The sequence below is a fragment of the Squalius cephalus genome, assembly GCF_949319135.1.
Source record: "Squalius cephalus genome assembly, chromosome: 2".
NCBI classification, from domain to species: domain Eukaryota; kingdom Metazoa; phylum Chordata; class Actinopteri; order Cypriniformes; family Leuciscidae; genus Squalius; species Squalius cephalus.
This window is the reverse complement of record NC_137123.1, coordinates 48,974,271-48,980,564: the sequence shown is the minus strand read 5'-3', so window position 1 is coordinate 48,980,564 and position 6,294 is coordinate 48,974,271.

Sequence of the window (6,294 nt, the reverse complement as noted above, 5' to 3'; positions counted from 1 at the left end):
AAAACATATGTGAATGTTATATCCACATTTGTTAATTACATCCACACCACACTAGCCTTAATAAGACACAGGGTGCTATAATTGAGAGCATACACCAATATGAAGATAAATATAATTCAGAACTGAATTTTAGTCTACAAACTAAAATGAATCATCTGTGTTGGACAAATTTTCTTTCTCTTCATTAGACTGGCTTCTTCAAGCCTGATTAAATAAATAATCATGACATTTCTATTTTTCCTGTCTATTTTATTTGCTCTTGCTCTGCGAGAAGAGCGCAAGTGGGAGAGATAGCCATTAGAGGGCCAAGAAGCCATGCAAATTAACGTCACTCACAGAGCAGCTACTTCTGCGTGTGTGTGAGTGGAAATGGAGGGTGCTGGTAAGGTAATTGCAAGAGTCTTATTAAGACAGGAGTATAAAGCTGACGTGCAGGTGAAGACACTTGCAGGCGCACACATCAACGTACACACAACGCTTACACGAGGACGCACATGTGCTCTTCCCCTCATACACAAGCAACTTGAGTAACTTGATTACTAAGAGTTTCTTTTTTTCTCTCACATTCACACATGATGGTCGTGAGTGGGCCTTAGGGGAGGCCAAGAGGTGAACAGTCCTTTTCAGGAAAGTGAACTCCCTACAGTAATAAGTTTAGAAAAGTACTAGCGCTTATTTAAAACTGTTAAATGTCCAAAGAAGTTAGTTGTTATTAAATGTCTGTTCATATGTTCTGCAATTATAAGAGAATGACATTTTCTAGTGAATTACAAAGGATTTGTGTTGAGGGCATGTAGCATGTTTGCAACACCAAGGTTGTGGTTTTAAATCCCAGGGAGCACGTGTTGATGAAAATGTATAACTTGAACCCAATGGAAGTTATGGAAGCCTATTTCTACCTTAGAGAGGAAAAAACAAGCAATAAAAAAGTAACTGAGATAAAGTTTTAAATAAGAAATAAAGTCACATTGTGAGATATAGTCTCATTTGAAGAGATAGTTCACCCAAAAAAGAAAATTCTGTCATCATTTACTCACCCTCATGCCGTTCCAAACCTGTATGACTTTCCTTTTTCTGCGGAACACAGAATGTTTTGAAGACTGCTGGTATTCCTCTAAGAGAAATAAATAAGAAATGATAAGAAATAAAGTCACAATACTATAAATTACGTGATCTAAAAGCACAATTGAGAGAAATAAAATCACAATTACCTTTTTATTAACTCTGCATTGGAACAAACTACAACAAATATAGGCCTAATTTTTGGAATTTTCTATTTGATCAAATAGCAAAAGATAAAATCCACAATTTCTATGACTTTCAAAAATAGGATAAAAATATAGAGCGCTTTAATAAGGTAGTCCGAAGAAAGAAAAGTTGTCAAATAAGCCGTCACTCCCTCAGCCATTATATTAGAAACACTCACTCAGCAGCGTTAACTAGTTTTCTGAAATATAATGGCAAGGCTATATATTGCAAAGTATGGTTTTATAAATGTATATAATTCAATATAAATTGCTAGATTTACAATGTTAATAACTGTGGAAATGCCAACATTTGGTTTTAAGATCAATCTGATTTTAATTTTCAACCAAAATCCGTCAGGCCAACCTTGGGTTTTGAAATCAACCCAATTTTCATTTACAGTGAATCACATGATGCAAAAGCATGCATAAAACAGATATAAAACAAGCATTTCTGCAGTTTCCATGTGTCTCTAAGACATGTAAAATGTAGATAGTTTCAAACATCAGGCATTTGTTGATAGGATGTCAGGGGACACGGACTGCCTTACAGTGTGCACTGTGATTTAATACTACATTACTCACATGAGTAGCCATTGAGTTCTAGCTATCGTTCACTCTTCTTTAGCCAGCTTCTCCATTCTCATTTCTTAAATGCACAACAGAGTAAAAGTTTAGTTCAAGTATGAACATTTGTGTGCTTATTAAAGGGTTAAAACAAATGTTGATCTAATCGTCTAACTAATGCCCCAGTGAGCTGTACAATTTCCTTGTCTTTTCCTACGCCTGTAAAACTGACACTCATGACGAGTTGGAAAAAAGAAAGGAGGAAAAAAGAGGAGAGAAGTGAGCTGACAGGCAAAAGACCCTCTCATCCAGCTGTCTGACCCCCCTCCTTACACCCTCTCTCTCTCTCTCTCTCTCTCTCTCTCTCTTCCTCTCTCTCTCTCTCTCCGTTTCTCCCAGAGGGTTTGTCCTTCTGGTCTCGTCCATGATGAATGGACCTGTCTAAAGAAACTCATCCTAGACCCAATTAGAGACAGAGAGAGGAAGAGAGACAGGGAGAGAGAGAGAGAGAGAGGGGATGAGTGAGAGTAAGAAAGAGTGACAGCGAGACTGCGAGAGAGAGAAAGAATCCCAAACACAAGTAAGCTATTCAGGAAAGAACTGTATTATTTTAGTCTATGCTCACTTTCAAAGCAGGGTTTCTATAGTGTTTCATACACTGTGACTGTACTAGACTGCTGGTCTGAATTCATTTAAACACACACATGTACAGACAAAAAACAAAACAAAACAAAAAACATATCCCACACAACAATGTAACAGTAACCAGTTTCTGAAAAAATACTATAGTTACAGTCACTACAGCAGGGGTTTTAAACTTCTTGATGCCAAGGTCCCCCAGTTATTTATTTTTATGCATTGTTTGACAATGAACTCGTTTTACATTTTAGGAGGAGGATCTCAAAAAGATCATCAGATTCTGGGAGTGTTCAAAAAATACTGCTTTAAAAATAAGGAATTAACATTTTAAGCTAAAACTTTAACTTTGAGTCTCAAAAATACATTTTGTAAAACCTTTTGTTTAAGTAGTATATGTGTGTGTGTGTGTGTGTGTGTAATATAAATACATATAGGAATATTGTATATATACATATACAATATATGTCATATTGTATATATGTAATAATACTTATAAAATATTGCATTAATAGCAACATGAGAAAATTAAATAAAACATTTACTTTATTTAGGAATCATTTTACTTTTACCTCTAAATGTCCCAAGAGGGAATTTATGCCAAGTAGAGCTAACTTATGAGAACAATTTCCCCAAAATATAGCTAAATCTCTCTCTCTCACACACACACACACACACACACACACACACACACACACACACACACACACACACACACACACACACACACACACACACACACACACACACACACACACACACACACACACGTATGTTGTGTTTTATGGGGGCTTTCCATAGACCAGAGGTGTAAAGTCCAGGGGTCAGAAAGTAAAAGTCCTGCCATATGTTTATTCCACCCAGGAACTCAGCCAGCTGATTTCACTAATTTGTTCTATCTCCTGGCTGAAAAACTGTGCTAATGAACAAATCCAGGTGATTGGAACAAAATACTGAGGAGGACTTTTACTTTCTGAACCTGGACTTTACACCTCTGCCATAGACATAATGATTTTTATACTGTACAAACTGCATATTCTGTCCCCTTACACTAACCATATCCCTAAACCTTCCCATCACAGAAAACTTTCTGCATTTTTACATTTTCAAACAACATCACAATATGATTTATAAGCCGTTTTATTCATAGGGACCAAACATTCTCCTCACAAGGACAAGGATTTCGGATACTGCCATCTTTGTGGGTACATTTTATCCCCATAATTTAGGTCTTACCAGGCCACCCGCCCCCCCACACACACAGGAAGATCAGACAGCCACCTGAAAGAGCCACTGGGAGCATTTTGTACAGCAGTGAATAGAGGGCTTTTCCTTGATGCTTCTCAATTTCCTCTGGGCTTTTGTTGTTTTGGTGTGTTTGTTTCCTGCTTACAAGTGGAGAGTGTGTGTGAGTATTAGTGGTCTGTAGCTCAAAGGCGCGCACACACACACACACACACACACACACACACACACACACACACACACACACACACACACACACACACACACACTCACTCACTCTTGAAAGAGGTCTTAGGACTTTAACCTTGTCGGTTTAAGCTGTAATGTAACTGACAAGAAGACAGCAGGAAGTATGTGCGTGTGTGTTTGTTTGTGTGTGTGTGTGTGTGTGAGAGAGAGAGAGATACAGGAGGGAAACTGAGAGAAAATTACTCGAAGACTTGGAGGGGATTGAAAGTTAAGTCCTTCATTTTAACAGATTTAAAAAGATTCCCCTGTTAAAACACAAGGATGCATACATAATCCATTAATACTGTTACATTAAAGGTAAAAAAACCAACAACGACAACAGCTCTGGATACCACAAATAAAGGTGAAAAAAAAAAATCTAGGAATTATGGGATGGCATTTTGGTGTATAAAAAATATGTTTTACTGTAAAATTGTTAAATTGTTTTTCCATTAAACTAATGAACATTTTACGGCATGTGTGAGAACTTCCACAATCACCTTAGGAGTGCAGCCACTAAACAGATACATCCAGTTAGAGTGCGATTAAAGACCAGGACAGATGGAGAGAGAAAAGTGAAGATTAGGGAGAAGGCCAGACCGATAATGAAAAAGTGAAAATGGCTGAGATACTGAAGGTAAAAAGGGAAGAAAAGTAAGACAAAAATCATTCAATGGATAGAGAGAATTATACAGATATAGAGAGTAGGCGAAAAGAGAGAGAGAGAAAGATGAGTGGAATAGAAAACAGACCAAGAAGAGATGGAGGAGATGGATGTGGAAGTTAAATTTAAAGACAGTAAAGAGAAAGTGATCAGACACAGAAGAGAGGAGAAACAGACAGGAAGAGAGGGTAAGAATGAGAGTTGGAGGGGGTCAGATACAAGGAGGGAGAGAAAAAGAGAGAGAGGATAAAGAGAGGATGACAGTACAATTAGGGATTTTAATTCTCTGCATGACTGAGTAAGTCCAGTCTACATGATAATGAGCAGTTTCAATGTAATAAATCTTTATGATACACTGACACCCACACACACCCACACACATACACCCACACTCTCTCTCTGCATGGCATCCACCAGATTTACGTTGATCATTTCTCTTTTCACAAATATTCGGTGCATTTTTATACAAAGTAAAAAGACTAGTTAAAACTTGTTGGAAGTTTCAGAAATAAGTGGCAGAAATGATCTGTTCTGGAACCCTTAAAGGGATAGTTCACCCCAAAATAGAATATTCAGTCATCATTCTATCATGTTGTTCCAACTTGTATGACTTACTTTCTTCAGAACACTCTCCTGTGCACTATCCAGTTCTTCACACTCCAGTCCAGTAGGTGGCAGAAATGTACACCTTTGTTTTTGTTTTTTTATGGTGTTTTTATCATGACTGTTTGTTCAGCCAATCAGTGTACACTAACGTCACGGATAGTTAGATCCTACTCTTAAGTAGGAGCTAATAAATGAAAATAAATAAATAAATAAATAAATAAAGTAGGAGCTAAATAAAAAAAAAAAAAAAAAAAAAAGGAGCTAAATTGGTTCCTCCAAAAGGAGTTCTTAGAACTCGTTCCTATGAAAAGGTTCATCCGGTGCGAAAGTGGTTTAACTCTAACGTTAGCGGTTAAAAAGAAAACTGCATGCATTTTGCGGAAGAACATTGTTTTGGTTGTGCTTCAGCTCCGACACCATATGACTGAGCGGATGAATATGATCCTTAGATCAGTGGTTCCAGGGGTGGGGTGGGGTGGGGTGGGGTGGGGGGGGGGGGGGGGGGGGGTTGGGGGAGATAACCCCCCCAATATTTATATCTATGCATTACAACCCCCCCAATATTTATACCATGATCACATGAAAAATATGCAGACCCAAACTTCAACCCCCCCAATGTTCAAACCAAATCTACGCCCTTGAGTGGTTCTCAACTCCAGTCCTCGGGACCCCCTGTTCTGCACATTTTGTATGTCTCTCTTATCTGACACACTCAAATCAGTTCAGTCTCTCTTAACGAGCTGATGATCTGGTTCAGGTGTGTTAAATAAGGGAGACATACAAAATGTGCAGAGCAGTGGGTCCCGAGGACTGGAGTTGAGAACCACAGATAATACTTTACAATAAACTCTGTTAGAGGTAGCCTACATATGGCAATTTCTATGTTCATTAAAATATCTTGCTCACCTGTTGAGTAGCCTAATAAAAACACCATCTAAGTGTTGCTTTGTCAACATTTCAAATCCTGGTGCCATCTCCGAAAAGCCAATTCAGTGTTGATTGTCGTTTTAAAATGAGCTCAGTCGCGTTCTCTTCGTGCCAACAGGTCTACACTCCTCTGTTCGGCGTTTTTTTCACGAGTGACTCCCCGGAGGTTGAAGATTT